Source organism: Chelonoidis abingdonii, chromosome 2 (assembly GCF_003597395.2).
Source record: "Chelonoidis abingdonii isolate Lonesome George chromosome 2, CheloAbing_2.0, whole genome shotgun sequence".
NCBI lineage: Eukaryota > Metazoa > Chordata > Testudines > Testudinidae > Chelonoidis > Chelonoidis abingdonii.
This window is the reverse complement of record NC_133770.1, coordinates 248,013,937-248,038,518: the sequence shown is the minus strand read 5'-3', so window position 1 is coordinate 248,038,518 and position 24,582 is coordinate 248,013,937.

Sequence of the window (24,582 nt, the reverse complement as noted above, 5' to 3'; positions counted from 1 at the left end):
GCCAGCGATGCCTTTGGAAAAACCTCAGTGTTTTCTCTGGAACAAGCAGGGTTTCAAATTGCAAACAAAAATTGATGTTTACCATGCTGTTGTCATCACCACACTGCTCTATGGCTGCAATAAATGATCTACTTATCGATGACACATAAAACTGTGGACCAATTCCGTCTGTGACAGATAATGGGAACTAAATGGCAATATTTGGTTCCAAAAATGAGGTCCTTGAGTGCTGCAACATCAAAGGCATTGAAATTTTTATATTGAGAGTGCAGCTGAGATGTTGTCATCATGTGGTCCATATGCCTGACAGTAGAACATCAAAGGCCATCTTTTACAGAAAAATGCAGACTAGAACTCAGGGGTATAAGAACATGGGAATGGGTCAGACCAATGGTCCATCTAGCCCAGTGTCCTGTCTTCTGACAGTGGCCAGTGCCAATTGCTTCAGAAGGAATGAACAGGGCAGGGCAATTATTGGGTGATCCATCCCTTGTCATGAAGTCCCAACTTTGGGCAGTCAGAGATTTAGAGGCCCCAAGAGGTGGGGTTGCTAATAGCCATTGATGAACTTATCCTTCATGAACTTATCTAATCTTTTTTTTGAACTCAGCTGTATTTTTGGCCTTGTGTGAAGAAATAATGTCATTGGGTGACCCTGGTTCTTGTGTTATATGAAGGGGTAAATAACACTTTTACTTCAGTATCAGGGGGGTAGCCGTGTTAGTCTGGATCTGTAAAAGCAGCAAAAAGTCCTGTGGCACCTTATAGACTAACAGACGTATTGGAGCACTGATATATTGTCATCAAATTTGAAACAGTTGTGTGTGAGGATAAAGGCACAGAGCTCAGCAACCAGTTGTGCTGTGACATCATCAGGGATACTGTTCCTGACAGCTTGTATTCCATCTGTGTGTGGGATGTTTGTGTAGAGAGCCTCTACATCCATGGTGGCTAGGATGGTGTTTTCTGGGAGGTAACCAATGCATTGTAGTTTCCTCAGGAAATCAGTGGTGTCACGGAGATAGCTTGGAGTGCTGGTGGCATAGGGTCTGAGTAGAGAGTCTACATTTTACTCCACACCATGCATGATTTAATAGATCTCTATCATAGCCTCCTTTAGTTGTCTCTTTTCTAAGCTGAACAGTCTCAGTCTTTTGAATCTCTCCTCACATGGAACCTGTTCCATACCCCTAATCATTTTTGATGCCCTTCTGCATGCCTTTTCCAATTCTAAAATACCTTTTCTGAAATGGGGTGACCAGAAATGCATGCAATATTCTAGGTTTGGGTGTACCATGCATTTATATAGTGGCATTATGATGTTTTCCTGTCTTATTATCTATCCCAGGGGTAGACAACCTATGGCACATGTGCCAAAGGCGGCGCGTGAGCTGATTTTCAGTGTCACTCACATTGCCCAGGTCCTGGCCACCAGACTGGGGGGCTCTGCATTTTAATTTGATTTTAAATGAAGCTTCTTAAACATTTTAAAAACCTTTTTTACTTTACATACAACAATAGTTTAGTTATATACTACAGACTTATAGAAAGAGACCTTCTAAAAACATTAAAATGTATTACTGGCACGCAAAACCCTAAATTAGAGTGAATAAATGAAGACTCGGCACACCATGTCTGAAAGGTTGCCGACCCCTGATCTATCCATTTCCTAATGCCTCCTAACATTCTGTTAGCTCATTTGACGGCCACTGCACATTGAGTGGATGTTTTCAGAGAACTATCCATGATTACTGCAAAATCTTGTCAATCACCCAGTTTTGTTTATAATGTACATGTATAGATATTTTTCATTAGTCAGAGGGGTCTCTTCCCTGGACACTTGGACTATATTAATAAAGTCAGAGTAAAAAGCAGGGTTAAAAGGTTACACACATTCCATTACTGATTTCAATTTTCCTTCACCCATTATGTTCAACTGAAGGACAATTAACATTTTAGTTTGCATAAATACAGGGCACTAAATATACTGATATCCAATGTAAAAAGGATTTTGGTTAGCACATAAAAGACTTATGAGAGTTTAAAATTTGCTTCACTGTGTCATCACCCTTTTGACAGGCATCTGACCAAAACTCTTTTTCTGGTTTTGTTTTCTGTCATAAACTTGTGATAGAAGCGACGATGCCACTGAAACCTCCCACAAATTTGCCATAGTAGTTAGCCAAACCTATGAAGTTGGCCATGTTTTGTAGTTTTAGGAACAGGCCCATTCAAAATAGCTTCTACTTTCAGGGGATCTGGGTGGACTTGACCCTACCTTGACTGGGAGGCCTGCCTCTCTGAGGCTTTTCAGTCCCTTCCCCATATGTGCTTCATATTCCTCCCATGTGTCGCTAAATACAGCGATATCATCTGTGTAGCTGAGAGCAAAGGTCCTGGGATCCATGTAATCCCTGATTAGCAAGCCTCTGGAACATGGCTGCTGCATTAATTAATCAGAGGGGTAGTACTTACATTCAAAGAGTCCAAAATCAGTAATGAATGCAGACTTTATCTGTGATTCAGTATCCAAGGGAATTTGCCAGTACCCCTTGGTTAACTCTAAGATAGTGTGACAGACCCAGACCAGGGGGGTACAGGAGTCTGGTCCTATTGACATCCAGCGGGGGTGGGCAGGCGAAGCCCGCCCACTTCTAAAGGACCTCCCCCCAGCCTAAGGGGAGGACCCACAGGTCTGGGACACCAAGTAATTACGTGGGACAACTAATGAAAAAACAGGATCGGGAGTGAGGTCATAGGGCTAAACTAAGGGAACCTGATGGGGACACCGAGCAGAGAACCCCGGACAACACCCACTGCCCTCCTCCAAGCGTTCGAAGAGCCAGTGGACGCCGCCCGAGAGGAAAACTCCGCCCGGATGCGTGAACCAGACGGAAGCATAGGAAATAGGCCGCTACGTCGCAGGAAAATCGCCATCAAGCCAACCTCTCTCCTGTTAGTAGATGGCTAGTTTGGCCAGTGCTAAGAGGAGGGTGATAAGGAGATCCCGCGCCTTCATGGGCCCGGATGGAGTGCGCTAGATGAACAGGTGAAGGGAAAAGTTGCAACCAAAAACGCCGAATAGGAGTCCAAGAGGAGCCGGACAGGGCTGCACCTGCGCACTCCAAACAAAATTGCGCAAGTTCTTCCTTCTCACCACGGAAGGGCAGATGTTAGGACAGGGTGAACCGCGCCAAGTACACGCCTGTGCACCACAGCCCATGAAGAGCCGCCAACTGACATGCCCGCGGGCCTTACAGTAGTCTGCGTAGAGGGCAAAATTTACTCGTCACTGATGCGTAGTTTCTGTTCCCAGAGTGGACCAGATCAGGCGCTGCAATGGAGTAATCAGGAAACCTAGCTAGAACCAATTAAGGCAGGACAGGCTATTAGAACACCTCAGCCAATCAGGCAGCTAATCAACACCTGGGTCGTAAAAAGGGACTTCACTTCTGTGGGTGCTCCGGATGTGAGGAGCTGGAGCAGAGGTGTCAAGGAACTGTGGGAGAAAGGAGTTTACAGTGTTATTCAGACCCAGAGGAAGGTCCTGTGGCGAGGATAAAGAAGGTGTTGGGAGAACCATGGGGAAGTAGCCCAGGGCCTGTAGCTGTCATGCAGCTGTTACAGGAGGCACTGTAGACAGCTGCAATCCACAGGGCCCTGGGCTGGAACCTGGAGTAGAGGGTGGGCCTGGCTTCCCCCCAAACCTCCCAACTCCCGATCAGACTCAGGAGGAGCTGACCCAGACAGTGGGTTCCACCAAAGGGGAAGGTCACTAAGGTAAGGAAATCTGCCAATAAGTGCAGAATGCACCAAGGTAGAGGAGGAACTTTGTCACAGTAGTTAGATATACATATCCTCTACACAAGGCAGAGGGTAAGCATCTGGGACTGTAACCACACTACATTTTCTATAATCCACACAATGCCTTATTGTACAGCCTTTCTTTGGGAGTAGGACAACTGGGGAAGGTCAGGGGCTGTGTGAGACTGCTATGATTCCCATGTCTAGCATACTTTGCATCTCCCCAGTGATCTCTTTCCCCACGGTCCTTGTTGTCCTGTAAGTTCTACTAGTTACTGGGTGTGCCTTCATGTAATGTTTTCACTCTTGAGTTAGACCATATTTGCTAAACAACATCCTTTTTATTAGTTTTGTAACACAGCCAGGATTTCTTTCTTTTCTCATGGGATTAGTCCTTCACATAAATTACTGCTTTCTAAAGGGGTCTCATCCCGACTCTCAGGGATTCCAATCCAACATCTGGCTTGTTATGACATTCAATTCTTTCCTGCATGTGTGTCCTAGCCATCTCCATTTTCATTCCAAAATTTCCTGTCCTGTGTGTTTGTTTCATCCTCTGCCAAGCTTTTCATTGGTAACTTTTTTTTTTCTGGCCACCTGATGCTGAGGATTTGTTGAAAGTAGCTGTTTATTTAAAAAGTAAAATGGAGTTTGGATTATAAGGTCTTTAGAAATCTCCAAGTTTCAGTACCATATAGTAAGACTAACTTTACAATGGTGTTAAATATTCAAAGTTTAGTTTGGAGAGCAAGGTTTCTGTTTCTCCAAATTGGCTTTAGGGTTGCAAAGGCACATCTGGCTTTCAGTGTTCTGACTCACTGTCTTTAACTGTTCCACTTGGTTTGCTCACGATGCTGCTAAAATAGAAGTAGTGTTGGAGCTTTTCTACATCAAGTCCAGAAAGTGTTATTGATGTTTCTCATTGTGTGTTGCTTCTCATGGTTTTAGTTTGTTCAGTGATGATTTTCAGTCCTACTAACTGTACCTAGTTCTGAAGATCATTTGTTTTAGCTTGCATATCTGTATGGGTATGGGACAGCTGGTTGATGATGATGTTGTCTGAAAAGTTGAGATCTAGCTTTTGTGTGGAAGTCCATTGTATATGGCTGTTGTGTGACCTTTTCTCATTACCCAATCCATTACCAGTAGGAATTTATGGGTGACTTAAGACATCCTTGTCTGATGCCAGTAGGTTCCTTGAATGGCTTAGTCAGTTCACTGTTATGTATTATTTGGCATGTTCTATTTTTCAGAGAAGCTTTGAATAATATTAATACATTTCTAGGGGATTCTGTAGTGGCATAGCAACTTCCAGAAGACTGTTCTTTGCAGTGTTCTTGTAGCTGTGTTGGTCCCAGGATGTTAGAGACGCACTATTTTTGGTCAAATAAAATATATTGTCTCACCCACCTCTCTAATAAGACTGTTCCAGTGACTGTGTGAAAGGCTTTTTGGAAATCTATGAAATTCATGTACAGTGGTGGTTAAAATTTGATTGACAGTTCTATGATGACACTTAGGGTTACTATTAGATCTATGCATGATTTCTCCTGTCTGAACTCTGCCTGTTCTTGTTGTAGCTTTAAATCTACTGCTTTCTTTCATTTGTGTAGGATAATGAGTGTAAGTATTTCACTTGGGATGGACAGCAATTGACTTCCCAGTTTTTTCACTGACATAAGTTGGTCCAATAAAATGTTACTTCACCCACCTTTGTTTCTTTAGTGTCCTTTGTTTGGCAGCTTCACTATATGACCATTTTCTCGCTCATTTAGTAGTTTCTTCTTCCCATCTCTTTTGTAAGAGGCCTACCAAAATGCCTACAATATTGGTTGATTCTGCCTTAAAGCCATCCATTGGGATTTGGTCTGGACCTGGTGCCTTTCCAATTTTTAACCAATTTACTGCACTCTCTACTTCTACTCTAGTGATAAGTCCTAATTCAACATCCAGATATTCTTCCTCTGTGTCTGGAGTGTTGTCCACTGGCTCAGTAGCTGACTTAAATACTACCTCATATATTTCTTTGTTCTGTTGTCTTTGCTGTCAAACTACTCTCATTGTCATGGACTGTTTAGCTTTCATTTGGTCTTTTTCTTGACAACTATCTAATGTTGTATAGTGTCATCTTGTCATTTTGTGCTGCACAGCTCTGTGCATCTGTTGTCATTTTGTCTACAGAATCTTGTTTGTCTTTCCTTTCAATTTTTTTATCTTGTTCTTTGTGGCATAATCCTCCTCAAATCACTGTTCTTGTTCTGGACAGAGTTAGTTTTACGCCTTCTGTTTTCTACCATGTATCCTCAGACAACCATTTATTGTGGTGTTTTTTCCTGAATCCCAGTATTTCTTTGAAGGCTTTGATTAAAGTTTCCTTTACACATTTCCATTTGCCTTCTACTGGTCCTTTTTGTACATCTTCAAGTGCCTAGTATCTGTTTGGGCAATTCTAAAGTCTTGTTGTGTTATCTGTTTTTTAGCTTGATGATAATATTATGTGGGCATCTCTGTTGTTCACTTCTGTTTGTTGTTCTTGTTTTTATTCCCCCTTAAGACACCACTAATTCATGGGCCATTCCCACATCTGCTCTATTTCTGCTACTTACATCCTCTAAAGTTCTTCTCCAGTTATGCCAAATTGTAACATGATACATTTGGCTCCCAGTTCTGTGATCTGGTGACTTCCAAGTTATCTGGTGAATAGTATAGTGAGGGAAAATAGTTTCTCCAATGACTAGGTCATTGTTTACTGTGTGTGTGGTTTTTTTTGTTTGTTTTTTTTTGTGTGGAATCATTTCACCATTTTCATTCGTTTTACTGAGGCCTTGTTTCCCCATAATTATTTCCTTTCCTGTGTGAATGCTTCATGCTTTAGAATTAATATCTGCAGTTACTAGGAGGACATCCCTTTTTGGGACCTGTCTACTATTCTCTGTAGCTGTTAATAGTTTTCTTTTTCCTCCTGGTGAAATTGCTCTAACAAATCATAGCCCTGAATAATGGACACTTTCTGGAACTTTGATGTAAATCATGCCATTATAATCCATTCCAAAACTGATGCCCATCCTATCAAACTTTTCTGTGTACATCAATGACATTTTTTAGCCCAGAATATAATAGGATATGTTCAGCTGACAAAATTAATTGTCCTGTTATTACTCATCTTACTTCATGTAGGCCTAGTGTATCTAGTTTTATCTGTCCATTTCTTTTGTTACTTGGGTTATTCTACCAGACTCATGTAATGTCCGCATGTTCTACATATCAGTTTTAGTTATGGATTTAGGAGACAGCAAATTCATTCATTTATCCTTCCCCATGGACTATGCATTTCTGTGGTGGGAAAGCTTGTGTGCTGTTCTGACCCTGAGCTATGCTTACTGGAGTATAAATATTAGGACCATGCATACCAGACATGTCAAAGTGTAGGAGCCAGACCAAAGGCAGTCCACCAGTCCTCCTGGTAAGGGTGGTAGTGGGCTAATGACCCATTCCTGTTTAAAAATAAAAAACACAAACAAAGCTGTTACAGAAACCTACATTATCACTTAGCTAAACAAATTCAGCTCAGCTCAGTTAGACCTAGAAGAGAGATGATGTGAAGTGGCCAGACCTGTAAGGTAGCTGCTTTGCTGATGAATTTGTTCTTCTCCAAAAACAAGGCCTCTCAGGCAATCTGAATTCTGGCATTTCCTGACATTTGAGTGCTTGATTTTGTAACTTTAATAATGTTCTTTAGCTGTTGTGTTGCTTTTGTTTAAGCTAGGAAAATACATATAGAGGAAAATTGACACCCACACCTGGGGCATCTGCAGGACTGGAACCTTTAAATCCACTGCACAGACCTCTGCCACTTGAGGTAATGGAGTAACTGATAAGAATAGTAGTTAGCCATCCTCTATATGGGCCAGTGATAGAGAGGGATGGGATATCTGTGAAACCACTAGCAAGGTATCTGCTGATACCAGAGGAATAGTGAGATGCTGGAATCTTGAGTTCCATTCCAGGCTATGAAGAGGAGTATGTTCTAGTGAGTACAGACTCATCTTCCCATTGCCCCTACACTTGACACCTTCTGCCCTGTTCCCCACAACCTGTCCCAGTCCTGTCTCTTCCCCATCCATGGCTCCTTGTCCGAGTCATATTCATTTCACCGAGCCAATCCCAGTCTCCACTCCTCAGGATTCTCATCTCAATCCCAGTTTCCTTGTCTGGCAAGTTCCTCTCTCTCCTCCACTTCCAGTCTTAGTCTCCTTGTCCAGCTATTCCGTGGGTTCAGCTCCTTGTTCCCAGTTTCTGGGCCCAGCCAGTCCCAGTTCTCTTTGTAACCCTCTCAAGGTGCACTGGTAGAGGGCCCACTATACTATAGCTCATATCAGGCCTGACACACTCACTACTCTCAATACACGGTTGTCATAATATGTATCTAAATGGCGTCTTGTAAGGTATCATATGTAAACTGGTGACATACTGGTCCTGAAAATCACTGCATGATATAAGTACAGATTGTGTGCAAAGAGTTGTGCGTGCTGGAAATCTGGTCTTAAAATAAATTTGGGTGGGAGTGCATACATTGAGCCTGCCCTAGACACAGGAATGTTGATTCCCCTGTCTGACTGGCTTGATTACAAGCAGAGGACAATGGAAACATAGTTTTGTTTTCCTTATATATAAAAATCAAGTTAACAAGCAATGGAGGAAGGAGCTTAGTGAGCTCAAAGGGGATCAGAATCTGCACCTCAGGAAATCTTCTTGGCTCTTGAGGAAGAGACAATAGACTTTGGGTAATGTACAGGTAACAAAGACTTATCTGTCACCTTGGGGACATAAAACACAGCACCCTCTGACACTGAAAGTTGGATCCTCTAGCCTGGAGGTCTAGAAATAACAGTAATTCAATGCAGGTAAGAGACCTGCTTAGCCAAAGATTGTAACTTGCTCACATTAAGTTTTAGTCACTAGAAAGCATGTTTGTTTTGTTTATAACCATACCTGTCTCTTTCTTGCTTAATATCACTTACATCTCTGTTCTTTGTTGAACTTTAATCTTAGTTTTAATAAACCATCTCATGGCTCAGCTAGACCAGCAGTCTGGTGTATGCTCTCTTCGGAGGCAGCAAATGTAGTAGTTTCTGCGAGTGTCCAGTGAGAGGGACTGGACACTGCAGAGAGACATCTGATTGTTAACCTGCAAGGCAAGGTTTAGACTGGCAGAGTCTTGAGGTGTTTGCTGGCAAGGCACATAAGCTGGAGTGGCAGTGTAGCAGCACCAAAGCTCTCACTTGCTGAGGCAGAGGGGTAACACTGTGGCTTACCATTCTGGGTGTCCTGAGCAGAATGTCACACTCTCTCCAGACATTCAAGCTCCTCATTAGATTTGTTTCACCTCTTGCCCCCAGCAGAGAGGTGGGGGGGTCATTGAGAACACAGAAGAGACAAGTTCCTGCTGTCAGTTCAGGTGCCTGGTCCTGACACAGCCCAGAGCAGTAATTGCAGAGAAAGTCCAACTTCACCCCTTTAGCCCCAGGCTGGAGCATGCCCTTTGCCAGTGGAATCTTGGGGGAATTTAGATACTAAAATCTAAGTATTGACTACTGGGCAAGTATGAACTGTGATTTCTCAAAGGTTTATAACTTGACCACATTTGGGAAGATTTTCACAGGAATGACACAGGGTAGTCATGACACAAAGACCACTTTGTGCCTATTTCAAGTTCCTCTTCCAAAGCATGGGGCTGATAGAGATTTTCAAATTAAGGATGCCAGAATTTGAGAGGAGCAAAACAATGTGTTTTTTTTCCCCCCAGACTTGTTCTCAGAAATGGCTGAAATTTTCCAAGCTAGGTGTCTTCCTCAGTTAGAATTTTTATAAAAATATTTCAGTCAAAACAGCTAAGTTGGCTAAAGTCATAAGCAACTGGAAACAGGATCTTATCATAGAAAGTATGAGGCAACCTTAACAGGTTGTTTTACCAGCCCTGCCTATAATATAGACATAAAAACAAAGAAGAATCCATTTTATAAATAAATAAAATAAAATGGGCTAATTAAAAGAAATTATATATGGAGTTAATCTTTCCTTATAAATCAACCGTTACTGTCCAAAAGAGTCTTTACACTACTTCTGTCAAATGCTCTTCTGATGCATTTAATACACTTGATTAGTGGCCATGGAAGATGATGGCAAAGCTACTTTAGGGTCCTGTGGTTGCATTATGGGATGGATGGGCCTTTATATCATCGAAATTTACAAGGAAAAAAATATTACCAGCTATCTTGGGACTGTATCACCTTCCCGCTAAGCCTCATGCATGGTAGGCCTTCTCCTGTAAGGGAGGTTGTACCAGGGTAGCTGTGGCCAGGGAGAATACCTAGTATTGTTGCTCTAATGGGGTGAGGCGTGGGGCATATGCCAGCTGTGACGGTCACAGATTTACCATTGACTCCCCAGGATCTGTGCTGACCCATGACAACCAGCAGCCATTGGGGCAGGATCCAATGGCCTGTTCCATGACAGGTAACTCCAGTTCCTGATGGAACAATGTGGAGGGGAACCTCAGAGAGAAACCTCATAGAGATTTCCTTCTCTTCACACATTTAAATTGGAAGAAGGCTACGTAGACCATAAGTGCCAGCTTTTGCATTTTGGGGCACCCCCTATTTATTCTCCTTTCCCATTTCTTTCAGTAATACACTCCCAAATGAGGGTCACGTGGGCAGGAAGCTGACCATGTTAGCATGATGGTCTATAACACTAAGAGTAGGCAGAGCTAGCTCAATTTAATGCACTAAAAGCCTGACTCAAAGCCTATTGAAGGCAACATAACACTCCAGTCTCACATTCCAACCAGGCCTGTCTTGCACGTAAGAGGGTCACACACAAATTGGGCTCCTTCAGTTATAGACTTTGGAGATCTCCAGAAGCTGCCTGTGGGAAGAAACAGGCTGTAACAATATGATTGAGCTCCTCTCTTAAAGCACTGTTATTTCTGAATTATATCTACTGGGGGAACATTCTATCTCTGTGCAAATGAGCAAGTTGTTCTAATTTGTTTGATCAAATGAATTCAATTTGTGCCAAGGAGTCATTGGCCTGAAAGGTATATGCAAAGCATTGCTGAAATAAAGCAGTTGGCTTATTGCATTTTGACAGATAACTGTTCAAAAGGAAAAAGTAATTGCCTTAAGGATTTGAAGGCTTGCATTGTAATTTGAATGCTGTATGGCTTGCACTAGGTGCCAAAGAGTGGACTGTGTGCTGGTTCTATCTGTGTAGGACTGGGAGGGAAGACATCCTATCTCCCCAGTTGGTGGAGCTGTGAAGGAGCCACTCCATGTCTGCTAGTGAAGCTCTGACCCTGCAGGAGCCCCATATTGCCTGTGTGACAACTCTATGACATCCATGGACAAAGCTCCTGCCTAGTGGTGTGTGTCTGTCCTGCCCTTTGACTGTCTTGTGCCCATTTCTCAACATTCTCTACATGCAGCTCTGTATGATTCCCTCATGGAGCTGTGCCCCATGCCATACAATGTGTGCTCACCCCAAATTCTGCTTTTATACCCCTATTCCTAATGGAATCATAATAGAATCTTTCCACCATGAAGAAGTGGTCAGAATGACAGTGTTACCATCAGTCTATAATGTACACAGTTTTTTCTACTGCATGGCTGCGTCCTTTTTGAAATCTAGAACTCAAGTCTGGAATATCAGTGTAATCACTATGGCCAGAAGGAATGAACCTGTTCCAGTAAATCATCAGAAAAAGAAGCAAGAGTCTTATTTAACCACAGAACTTGAAAAGACCATGAGCTATTATTCATGAGAGCTAATTCAACAAGCCAGTTAAAGCAGTAACTCACTTTTATCTTTTTCTGGTGCTAAAAAATTCCTGTTCAACTTCTGATTTTTCAGTGAAATATTATATTCTAATCATGTAAGCACTCAGACTTTAGTCTGAAAGTGTAAAGGGCAGAAGCTGCCTTCCTCAAACACTTACTCCATGGTGCTTGTAACATTCAAACCTATAAGATGATGATGTGCTTGGAGATCCTGGCAATTCATTAACTGAGCAGGGTTGGGTAGGCATGGATTTTTATTCTGAAACTTTATTCTCTGAGTGCAAATAACATCCTACATTTTCTCCAAAAGCAGACTTTTGTGATTTAATTTATTAGTAGTTCTTCAGTGATACTGGCAAAAATAGATGCTTGGATGGATCATGGATTGGAAACCTACCAGTTCTAATCAACCTCAGGGCAGCAGAAGTATAAAGTCATTACCATATGAAGACAAGTAGGTAAAGGGGGTCTCAGAGCAGTTCCTAGTGAACATTTGTCTACGTCTCCCAGCCTGAAAGCTGAATGAGGATGAAGAACGAAGCATCCTTTTGCCTTTATAGATAATCCATCCAGCTCATATCTGAAGAAAAGACATGTTGGAAGAAGAGTTTCCATCATTCCTTTTCTATGGCTGAATGTAGGACATCAGTTTCCCCAGCTCTCAGTCTGACAACTTTCACAAGTAATTAAAGTATCCTTGATAGACAAGAGGGCTTCCCAGGTCTTTCAGTCTCAGGGGCCTGTTATGCTATTAGGTAAGTCTTATATCATATTTAGAGCTGGCTGGAAGACAATTCTGTTTCGGGGCAACTTTCAAGGTTTCAAAATTTGTCTTGTTGCCCAGGTCGGATTAGCCAGGTTTTTTTTACCTTTGCAGCATGGACCGTGGCCAGTTGCTGGCTCAAACTAGAGTAAATGGTGGATTCTCTGTAACTTGAAGTCTTTAAATTAAGGTTTGAAAACTGCAGTAGCTCAGCCAGAGGTTATGGGCCTATTACAAGAGTGAATAGGTGAGGCTCTATGGCCTGTGATGTGCAGGAGGTCAGACTATATATCATCGGTTCTCAAATGTCATTGCACCGCAACCCCTTCTGACAACAAAAATTACTACATGACCCCAGGATTGGGGACCAAAGCTTGAACCCGTCTGAGCTCTGCTGCTCTGAGATGGCGGTGGGGAAGGAAGGGGGATAAAACCCAAGCCCGAGCCCCTCCACCCTAAAGGGGGGAAGCCAAAGTCCCAGACAGTGGAGCCCAGACTTCAGCTTTGGCCCCAAGCAAGTCTAACACCAACCCTGGTGACCCCATTAAAATGGGGTCATGACCCACTTTGGGGTCCTGACTCACAGTTTGAGAACCCTTGGACTAGATGATCATGGTGGTCCCTTCTGGCATTAATGTCTGTGAGAAAGCAAAACCTTTTTGACATTTTCATGAAACAGAATTGTGTAGAAACATGCATTTTTGGATTGGGAAAGGTCAGGTTTACAGTTGTGATTTCTAAGTGACTGGAGGATCCTCCTTGGATCTCAGAAACCTTTGTGTTGAAAACTTTGCCTAAATTTGGACTTGGATGCCTAACTTTAACCCAGTTGTAAAAATCTTGGCATAAGAAAAGTTGTTTTTGTTTGCATAGAATTATTCACCCTGATATTTTAGAAATACAAGTATCATCTCCAAATGCTAAATTTCTACATTTAAGACATGGTATGCATCCTATTTCTCAATGTTTGGATACCTTCTTGGGATGCAGCAGGAAATAAAGTTGATAAACTGAGATCACTGTGACTTGCCATGGTACAAGTTAAACCAGTGGTTCTCAAATTAGGGCTGCCTCTTGTTCACGGAAAGCCCCTGGTGGGCCGGGCTGGTTTGTTTACCTACTGTGTCCGCAGGTTTGGCTGACTGCAGCTCCCACTGTCCGTGGTTCGCCACTCCAAGCCAATGGGGGCTGCAGGAAGTGGCATGGGCCAAGGGACATGCTGGCCACCCTTCCTGCAGCCCCCATTGGCCTGGATCAGTTAACCGCAGCCGGTGGGAGCTATGATTGGCCGAACCTGTGGACACAGTAGGTAGGTAAACTGGCCCGGCCTGCCAGGAGCTTTCCCTGAACAAGCGGTGGCCCTTGTTTGAGAACCACTGAGTTAGCTGTGTCACCCCAATCCTCTAGTGTGGGGTGGCCTTTATGACATTATGCTGCTGTAGCTTCCAGTGTAGACTGCTCACAAACAGCCTCCAGCATGCAAGTCACTTACAGCTATGTCTGTATGTGATCTGCAGCCAGCCAGCCATACCTTGGCTCATAGTACTGCAGGGTGACCTCAACACACTCCCAGTTGTAGGTTCCCCCCAGAAATGTGAGACATGTCCTGCCCAGCCCTTTCCCCAACAATACAAGTTTTATATAAAGTCATTATTTCTTTAATAGAAATAATATGCACATAACTTGACACCCCAAATGGAGTTTCCCAAACATTTCAGTTTAAACACATTGGATTAGATAAAACAGTAAAATAAGCTTATTGACTACAAAGAGCTTTTAAATGCGTCAAAGTAATGATGCATAAAGGCAGAAATAATTACAAGAAAAGTAAAAAGAAAATGCAACTGGTGCCTGACTTAACAATGTATGTTTAAGGCTACGATTTAATGATGGGTATTGGGCAGGTCACGGGCAATAAACAAAAATTCATGGCTTGTGACCTGTCCATGACTTATACTATAAATACCTCTGACTAAATCTAGGGGGGCACTGCTGGGAGGTTGCCCTGGGGGGGCCACTGCTTGGGCGAGGGCCCAGAGCCAGCAGCACCAGCTGCTGGGGGTCACTGAGCAGCAGTTGCTCCAGCCACCCCCTGGGATTGCTGTGGGGCTAGGGGTGAGGGAGGGCACTGCTGCTTGGGGTGGCCTGCTCCTGGGAGAGCAGGGCCAGTGGCACCAGTTGCTGGGGACTGCTGAGCAGCAGTTGCTCCGGCCACCCCTGGGAAGGCTGCTCAGGTGGTTCCCAGGCCCGGCTGCCCCAGATCCAGCTGCTTGGGCGGCCCTGGTATTGGCCATACTGGCCACTGCAGAAGTCATGGAGCCCTAACTATGATAAATTCAAAACAAAGGTTTCCCACCACATGCTGCCAGCAGTCTTACTTACCAAACTTCTTAGGTAAGGACCCCTTCTCCCAGAATCCAACCAATGGTTGCTTTGTTGCTACAAGTGCTGTGAATGCGAGGGGCAGGGAGAGAGAGAAGGGGTGTCTTGGTGTGTTTGCCTCTGCTTTTGATAGTTTCAGTCCCCCTTTTGAAAAACATTTCCAGCTGGGTACCAGGAGACAAAAGTCTATGTGGAAGGATGTTCCTTGCTGCTTTTTTCCACCTATTTGAGCTTCCTTTGTCTCCCCATTGTGTCTGGCTTGATGACTCTGTTTAGTGCTTAAATGCAAGTGAAGCAGAGTACACATTCCTTTGTTTAGGACAGACCTGGTTGCCAATTTCTGCTTGGGTAGGGCTGTGATTTGGAGCGTGTGTTAATAACACCATTCAGGGAAATCTTATAATTTCATATACAGCATTGCCACACATTTTACCAGGACAATAATGACCAGCAAATTATGAGTTTTTTCAGATGATACCTCATGAGGCATACTTTGTACCAAGATTATTACAATAGTATGCAGGGTGTAGACACGGGGTACATTCTGTCACAATCATATACTCCCAAGGCCCTTTGCAATCAGCATAGGTCTTAACACTTAAAATAAATTTTAAGTAACATTTTGGTGCTGTCTCAAACTGTAGACAAGGAAACTAAGACTGTAACCTCATCTCAACTGGTGCAGTTGCATTAAGATATTGCAGCCCACTATATTACATGATCCCATTTAAGATATGGGGAGTACACTGCAAATATAACAAGTTTCAGGAAGACAACTGTATAATTCCTTGCTTCTGTCCATTTGTGCCATAATGACCTTGGTAGACTATCCGTCTAGAGTCAGTAGGCTGAGATGGATTGAGTTCCAGCCCTTAATGATGTTCTTGTGGGTTGCTTATCATATGCATCATTAATTAGGTACCTGGCTGAGCTGATAGGCCTGTTCAGTATTTGATTTTTGACACAAGAGAGTCATTCTGACAACTGTAATTCTCTCTTGGTGAAATCCTGGCCCCTCTGAAGATCATAGATTTGAAGAGTTTGAGTCCCGAAGGAACCATTAGATCATCTAGTCTGACTCATGTATGGGCTGAATAACTTGCATCTGGCTAAAGCATATCTTCCAGAAAGGCATCCCATCTTGATTTGAAAACATAAATAAGTGGAAAACATCAATACATGGAAAATGCGTCACTTCCCTTGGTAGTTTGTTCCAAAGGTTAATCACGCTCACTGTTAAAATTTGTGCTTCATTTCCAAATTGAAGTTGTTTGGCTTCAGCTTCCAGCCATTGGTTCTTGCTGTACCTTTCTCTACTAGATTAAAGAGCCCATTCACATCTGCTATGCTCTGTAAAGGTATTTATACCCTGTAATCAAGTCACCTCTCAACCTTCTTTTTGATAAACTGAGCAAATTGAGCCATTTAAATCTCTCACTGTAAGGGATTTTCTGAAGTCCTTGGATCATTTCTGTGGCTCTTTTCTGCGCACTCTTCAATTTTTCAACATCTTTTTAAAAAATGTGGACACCGGAACTGTAAACAGTATTCCATTGTCACTCCCCAATACTATATACAGAGGTTGCTACTCCCCTCTCAGTGGGACTTCAGTGGAACCAGGATTTCACCCCCAGCGTTTTACCGTTCTTCCACCCTATGTGCCAATTGCATTTTGCATGTCAATAGGTCTCTTGGGAACATACAAACTTATTAGACCAGTGTGTTATCTAAAGCAGTATTCTATCTAGTAGTGGCCAGTGCCAGATGTTGGCCACTGACCATGACCAAGGCCATGACTGAACTTACAGTTCAGGACTGGACTGACTTACATGCCTGAACTGACCACTCCTGGTTGGGAATTTTCTAGTATATGGGTTTTTAAATTGGAGGATTGGAGGTTGTTGTTAGGGTCCTACCAAATTTAGGGTCCATTTTGGTCAATTTCATGGTCATAGGATTTTAAAAATCATAATTTTCATGATTTCAGCTATTTACATCTGAAATTTCATGGTGTTGTAATTGTGGGGGTTCTGCCCAAAAATGATTTGGGGGGGGAGGGCGTTGCAAGGTTATTGTAGGAGGGTTGTGGTACTGCTACCCTTAGTTCTGTGCTGCTAGGATCCCAGCTCTGAAGGCACAGCTGCTAACAGCAACAGGCAGAATTAATACCATACCTACTTCTGGGCTGCTGCCTGCAGAGCTGGGCCTTCAATCAACAGCTGCAACTCTCTGGCTGCCAAGCTCTGAAGGCAGCGGCGGAGAAGTAAGGATGGCATAGTCTGGTATTGCCACCTTTACTTCTGCACTGCTGCTGGTCGGGCGCTGCCTTCAGAGCTGGGCACCTGGCCAACAGCCACTACTCTCTGGCCACCCAGCTCTGAAGGCAGTGCAGAAGTAAGGGTGGTAATACCGTGTCCCCTCTAAAATAACCTTGTGACCCACCCCCGCTACTCCCTTTTGGGTAAGGAACCCCAGTTTGAGAAACACTGGTCTCCCCCCCTGAAATCTGTATAGTACAGGGTAAAAGCACACACAAGACCAGATTTCACGAGGGGAGACCAGATTTCATGGTCTGGGATGCATTTTTCATGCCCATGAGTTTGGTAGGGCCATAGTTATTGAACAAGAAAATTCCAGAAATAGAGTTTTAGTTGAGAGAAGTAAGAGTCAGGAATTCATGCATGCTACATGCTGACTGTTAGACTATGGCCTTAGGAAGTCATTTAATTTTCTGGCCTCAGTTTCCCTATCTGTAATATTGAGACAAATGTAATTAACCTTTCATACCCTTGAGAGAGAGTCAATTAATGCATGAAAGTGGTTAGTATTACTATGGCAACAGAGCTTTTCATTATACTTGAAGTATTCAGGTAACTATAATATTTGATTTTACTGTAAATTTAATTTTACACTAATCTCTCCCTTCTGTATAACATAAATGACACAAACCAAATCCTTAGCTCTCAGAATTGGCTTGTAGACAGGGTAAACTGTATTATTCCATTGGTATAAGGACAATATATTTAAGCACAAAGACAAAACAGCATGTGTTGTATTAATTCACACCTAGTGAAACTTTGCAGATATTGATCTGACATAATTCTCATTTTAGAATGCATTACCACTATTTAATAATGCTATTTAAAATATTACTGAACTGAAACGTGTAGTATATTCTATGCCGTCCAAAAGTGCTGTATTTACTTTGAAATGATTACTTCTAAGTAATGAGATGTGCTTTCTGAGGAGTGAATTATTCTGCATTTCAGTCACTGCTCAGAATTCTTATCAGACCATTCAAATTCTTCCCCCAGTAAAATATATTAGTCAGTAAGGATTGCAGGATTGGGACCTGATATTGGGTTTAATATTTTTTCAATATAAGAGTACTTCACTGAGCCATACTAATCTAGGAAACCCATTTTGAATTATGATATTTGTTGAATTTTGAGAATTAGGCCCTGGGCAAAATCATGGAAAGCTGACATGGGATGTAATCAGTTAAGAATTAAAGGATCCCAATGACATAATTAGAGCCAATCAACATGGTTTTAAGGAAAATAAGTCTTATTAGACCAACTGCTGGACGATTCTCTGCAGCTTGAGGTCTTCAAACCACAATTTGAGAACTTCAATAACTCAGACATAGATTAGGGGTTTGTTATAGAAGTGGATGGGTGAGATTGTATGGCCTGCATTGTGCAGGAGGTCAGACTAGATGATCATAATGGTCCCTTCTGACCTTAAAGTCTATGAGTCTAACTGGATATCATTTTTCAGTGAAATTACAAATTTGGTTGACAAAAGTAACTGTACTGACATAATATTACTTAGATTCTGTAAGGCTGTAATTTGAGTTAGACCCAAATGACGTTTTGATTAAACAAAATTAACACTATACCGAATCAGTTCAGTCCATATTAAATGAATAAAAAACCTGGTTAGCTGAAAGATCTCAGATAGTAATTGTAAATGAAGTATCATCATCCAGTGGTGGGGTGTTCCTCAGAGGGGTCCCACAGGGAGTTGTTCTGGGACCAGTGCTATCCAATATCCAATGATATGGAAGAAAATATAAAATTATTGTTGGTAAAAGGCGCAGATGACACAAATTGATGGCATGATAAATAATGACTAGATGATCCTTATTGGACTTAATATCTATGAATTGATTAAAAACTTACTGTTAAATGCCATGTTTACTACACTTTCAATCATTATCTACTTTTTCCAATGCCAAAGTTGGGTAGGGTTAAAGTTTTGAGCAGATTCTATCCTTGTCTGTTTGGAACTGCCATTTCATCCTGATGGGGGTTGCTTGGATATTGTATGCTGTATTATACAACTGTCTTCTTGGATGTGCATGGTCTCTCTCATCATGCACTCTTCCACAGAGAACATTTTTAGGCAATTGGTATGGGGCCATTCTAGCAACATGACCAAACCCTTGTTGTAGGTGCCTTTTGCTGACTACGGTCACACACTGAACTTTGAGTCTTCTATGGATGTTGTCATTTCTTCTATCTAGCCTTGTAATGCCTAGTATATAGAACAGGTGCCTCATTTTAAATGTGCAGCTTTTTGCTCCAGATGCCTCATTTTAAATGTGCAGCTTTTTGCTCCAGATGCTTTGTCAGTACCCATAAAGTAATGGGGGTACAATGAGTGTTGTATATAATCTGGTTTTAGCTCTCATAGACACTGATTTAAGGTTCCAAATGTTTTTATTCAGGCATGTGAACATTCTGCTGGTAGTAGCTATCCGCTTGTTGATGTCGTCTTCATAGTGCTTGTCATATATGTTGTGATGGAGGCCAAGTAGCAGAAACTATCTACTTGTTTGCTGTCTACATTGTTAATGACTCGTTGAGCCTCTCTGTTGATTGGTCATTTGCTCATTTATTTTTAATACTCATTCTCTGGCTGTTGTGTACAGGTTAGTTTCTGCTTCTTGGTTGTATTTCTTCATAGACATTATTATTATGATATCATCTGCCAAGTCAAGATGGTTCATAATTTGCCCCAGTATCATACAGCCTCTGTCAATGTTAGTAAGGGAGTCAGACCAGAAGTTTTCTAAATATAAAACAAAAAGTATTGGACTGAGTGTACACCCCTTTTTGACCCCAGTTTTCACTTCAAACCACTCTGTCAACTCAGCACTGACTCGTACTCCACTCCAAGCTATCCTATAGAGACTATGCAGTATTTGAACCAACTTGTTACTAGAACCATCCTACTTGAACTTTTCACAAGGCCTCTCCGTTAAGAGTCCAATGCTTTCTTGAAGTCAACAAAGTGCATAACAGGAGTTTGTAGAACTGTCTTTCCCAGATCTGATGGAAAAACAAATATTTGATTTACAGTGGAATGTCCAGGCCTAAAGCCAGCTTGTGACTCAGAAGGGATTTCCTCTACTTTTTTCATTCAGGTGAGAATCACGCTGCAGAATACCTTGTTAGGAATGTTTATAAGCCTCATTCCTATGTAGTTGTCACAATCTGTCTGGTCACCTTTCTTAGAGTGGTACAATGAATGAGCATTGCCAGTCTCCAGGAACTTCACCCTTCATCCAAATGAGGTTAAAAAGTTCTTAAAGGAGCATGACCATGCCTCTTGCACCCTGTTTTAACACTGCAGTCAGCATAACATCTGGGCCAGGTGCCTTGTCTTTCAGGGACCTCATTGCAGCTTCAATTTCTGCCCCCATTATGTGTGTTTCTTCTTGTCTTGTGGCTGGCTTTTCAATTAGTTTTCTCAAGAACAGCTGAGTCAACTTGACTATTCATGTTCAATAGACAATAAAAATATTCATCCCATCCTTTATGCTTTTGATCTTTATCTGCTATATGGTTCCCTTGAGCATCACGTAACTGTCTTGTTACTGGTGTTAAATTCTTTGATAGTAATCTGACTTTCTGAAAAAGCCCTCTCACGTTACTTTTTTTGAAAGTGTTATTCAAGTGCTTTGCCTTCTCTCTTCAGCCTGTCTTTCTTAGTCTTTGTAACCAATCTTTTTAGTTCCTTGTTGAGTTGTCTATATTTTTCTGCTCAGGGCAGTTCTCAGCTTTCAGATGTTCTTGATTCACTTCCTTTTTTCTTTTCTTGATAGGTTTTCTATCTCTGGCGTCACTCAGTCTTTCCTTTGTGGATATGACCTCATCCCTATAACCTCCTTGCTTGAGGCATTAATGATGTTTATTAACTCTGTCCAGACTTGTTCTATTGTATCTTCTAGGCCTAAGAGAGGGGCAAAGCAGCCACTGATGGTGTTTTGAGTTGCAAAGCATGAGTGTATTTCCTGTTAGCTGATCTTACTGACAGGTTAAACCCACAAATTAAAATAATATCCATTCTGGATTCAATGATACTCAGCTTAAAAATGTCCATGCCAGCCATCTGAGAACTTCAGCTGCTGTAAAATGTTGGCTAGGAAATAACATTGTTTAGCACCAAAACAAGAAGGCACCTTGGAACATGGGATATGAGAACGCAATATGAATCCCAAAATGTTAATTGATGAACTAGAAACTAAGCTACATTCTTTTCCATAGACATTCTCGGTAGTCATGAAACATATTGGACTGGAAGCAGCAAACTTTCTATAATATTCCATAAAATCATTTATGCTGGATGGACAGACTATGCTCACAGAATTGCCCATGCTATCAGAAAAACCTTGCTATTCTTTGAAAAGCTATGCGGGTATCTCATCACACATAGCGAGACTACAACTACAAGGGAAACATGGCTCTTTGGCTGTAATATGAGGTTACACACCACAAGAGATGCAAAAGACTGTCATGCAACAGAGTGGCTCACCCTTTGAGAGCTGGGACTTGCCAGCCTTGATTACAGAACCTCGACAGTGGCAGATAATTCCCTATAAAGGGTAGCAGGTGGCTGTGGTTTCAGGGGAAGCTAAAGAAACTGTGGCAGAGTCTGCAAAAAGTGAGAAAAGTCTCCTACAGGGAAGATCGTGAGCCAGGGGAGTTGCCCTACCCCAATGTAATGTAGTCTCACCTATAACACAGTGAGATTTTTTTGGCTTCCGAGGACCACATTATATCAGGGTAGAGGTGTATGTTCTAAGAAAATGGTGGTTGATTGTCCTATCTTCAGTGGACATGGAGAACAAGAAGTAATCAGCTTAATCCAATGCCAGGGAGATTTAGGTTAGCTATTAGGAAAAACATTCTAACTATAAGGATAGTGAAGTACTGGCAGGGCTGGCTCCAGGCACCAGCCTAGCAAGCAGACTTTTTGTCGGCAATTCGGTGGCGGGTCCCTCACTCCCTGTCGGAGGGAAGGACCAGCCGCCAAATTGCCACTGAAGACTGAAGCAGCGCTGGTAGAACTGATCACGATCGTGGTGTGTGTGTGTGTGTGTGTGTGTGTGTGTGTGTGTGTGTTTGTGGTTTTTTTTGTTTTATTTTGTTTTTTGCTGCTTGGGGCGACAAAAACCCTGGAGCTGGTCCTGAGTACTAGAATAGGTTGCCAATGGAGGCTGTGGAATCCCTGTTATTGGAGGCTTATAGGAAAAGGTTAGACACACAACTGACAGGGATGTTCTAGATATACTTGGTCCTGCCTCAGTGCAGGGGGCTGGACTAGATGATCTCTCAAGGTCACTTCCAACTCTACATTTCTGTGACTCCGTGTTCGATAATAACCATTAATTTTCCAAAAAGATTCCTTTTATAAAAACTAGGTAAAATTAACAGACCCAGTCCAATGAGCACTGAAACTAGAGGGAATCTTCCTTTTTGACTTCAGTGTGTATTGCATTAGGCCCAGCAGCTTTTTACGACATGGTGGTGAATTTTTAAAAACTTTGTGTTCTCCCTCTGTTTATACATGAGTATAATGTCAGTGTCCCTTCGCATAAACAGAGCAAACATGTGTCTTTCACAGAGGATTTTATTTATTATGAGATTTGGCTTGACTCACTAAAAGTCTGCTGCAATGCAGAACCTATTCATGGCTGTAGAAGCTGTGATAAATCAATTTTCCATGGCTTCTTGGGCCTCGTGCAAAAGCTTTGTGGTATTTTTTTGGGACGCAAGTCTTTTATTTTATTTGCTCTAATTACAAATTGTTAGGATTGGACTAACAGTTTACGAATGATAAACTGACCTTGCATGACAGTTTAATCACCTAATTAATATCTCAAGTCAAAAGTTGTATTGTATTGCATTCCTCGGGTTTTGCAGATTAACACCTGATAAACACATTGTTATCAAATGTCAAAACCCAAGACACAACTTAAAAACAATAATTTTTATGGTGAAACCATATTTGAATAATAGTCTCCTCTGTTGTAACATTACAGTTATATAGAAGCTAATGTAGAGCTACATGTCAATGTATTTTCTCAGTAGTATTTGTTCTCATCTAATTTGATTTTAATATTACTCTGTGGAAGTCAAGTTTTGCTCCCACTGAATTCATTGTCTTCAAAGGGAGTAGGATAGGATTCCTGGTTCTGCTGGTCTTACTCATGTCAAATAGTACCTCACTCCAGGGCCAATCGTAGAGCCTTATTCACAATGACAGTAAAGGACCCCATGCGAGGGGTCGATCCTTCAGGGTGCCACTGAAATAAGTGCAGAGAGCCGCAGTCTTAGTGCTGAACACATGTGGAGAAATCAGCAACATGAGCAATCCTTTCACTCCACACTGAAATGAACATTAGTGAGAGGGTGATAGTCGGTCTGTTGGGGGACAGAAATAGGGAGTACCAGGATATAATTCAATTCACTCATTGCAAATGATGTGAGTAGTGACCATAGTTAGGATTTTAATTGATTCCTGTTGCTAAGCAGAGGTAGCGGCTGACTTAAATGTGCTTCTGAGATGAACCTTGAAGAACCTCGAGGGCCAACACTGACTTGTGAATGTTTGGGGATTCTGAGACAACAACAGCATTCCTCGTAGCTGGCTGCTCAATGTCTCATGAGGTATGCCAGGCCCAGAATTCACCAGCCTTCAGTGTTCCCTCCTCAGTTTATTGAATGGTGAGTAATTAATTGCCATTCTCAGAAGTGTCACTAATGACTTAGCATTGCCTTCTCAAAGCCCTCAGCAGCTGCTTTGTTAGAGTGAGCTGCAAGGTCTCATAACAGCTGTGATTACTACCTATCATAGTTTTAGACCAAAGATTTTAATTTGACTATGGTACTTTTAGTCTTGAGTTAGACCACTATGATGTATATTAGTGATGTGAAATGTTCTCATTAATTTCCAGAAGCATGTGGGACATGCCTAACTTGAAATTTGAACAAATCCACTGAAAGGATTGCCTGAATTTGTAAACTTTTTGTGATGCCCAACTGGGCTGATTTATGGGCTTGCATTGAGTCACAAGAAAGTCACAGTTTTGCTTGGTTTTAGTGCAGACCAGGGTAAAATTCAATGATTTCCACTGAGTTTCATTTTGAGATTTTTTGGGTCATTTGAAAACCCAGCTGGACTGAGCCAAGGAAAATGCTCATAGGAACGTCTACAAAGTGAATCCAGTGAGTTTGTCACTGATGAGTCTTAGATTTAACAGGAGCAACCTGGGACTGCATGAAGACTGTGATGGTCTGGGAGGTGAGTGTTAGAGTAACTTCAGTGGAAGTTGAGGGTGATCAGCATCATGCAGGACTGGGTGTTCAGAAGTCAATCCTGCTCTCATTGACTCAATGGTAGTGGGAGGCCACTTAACACTTTTCTCAAGAGGCACTCAGCAAGCTGCCTTTGATACATTTTGTAGTAGCATCTCAGTATACTGTGTAATGCCAGAAATATCTA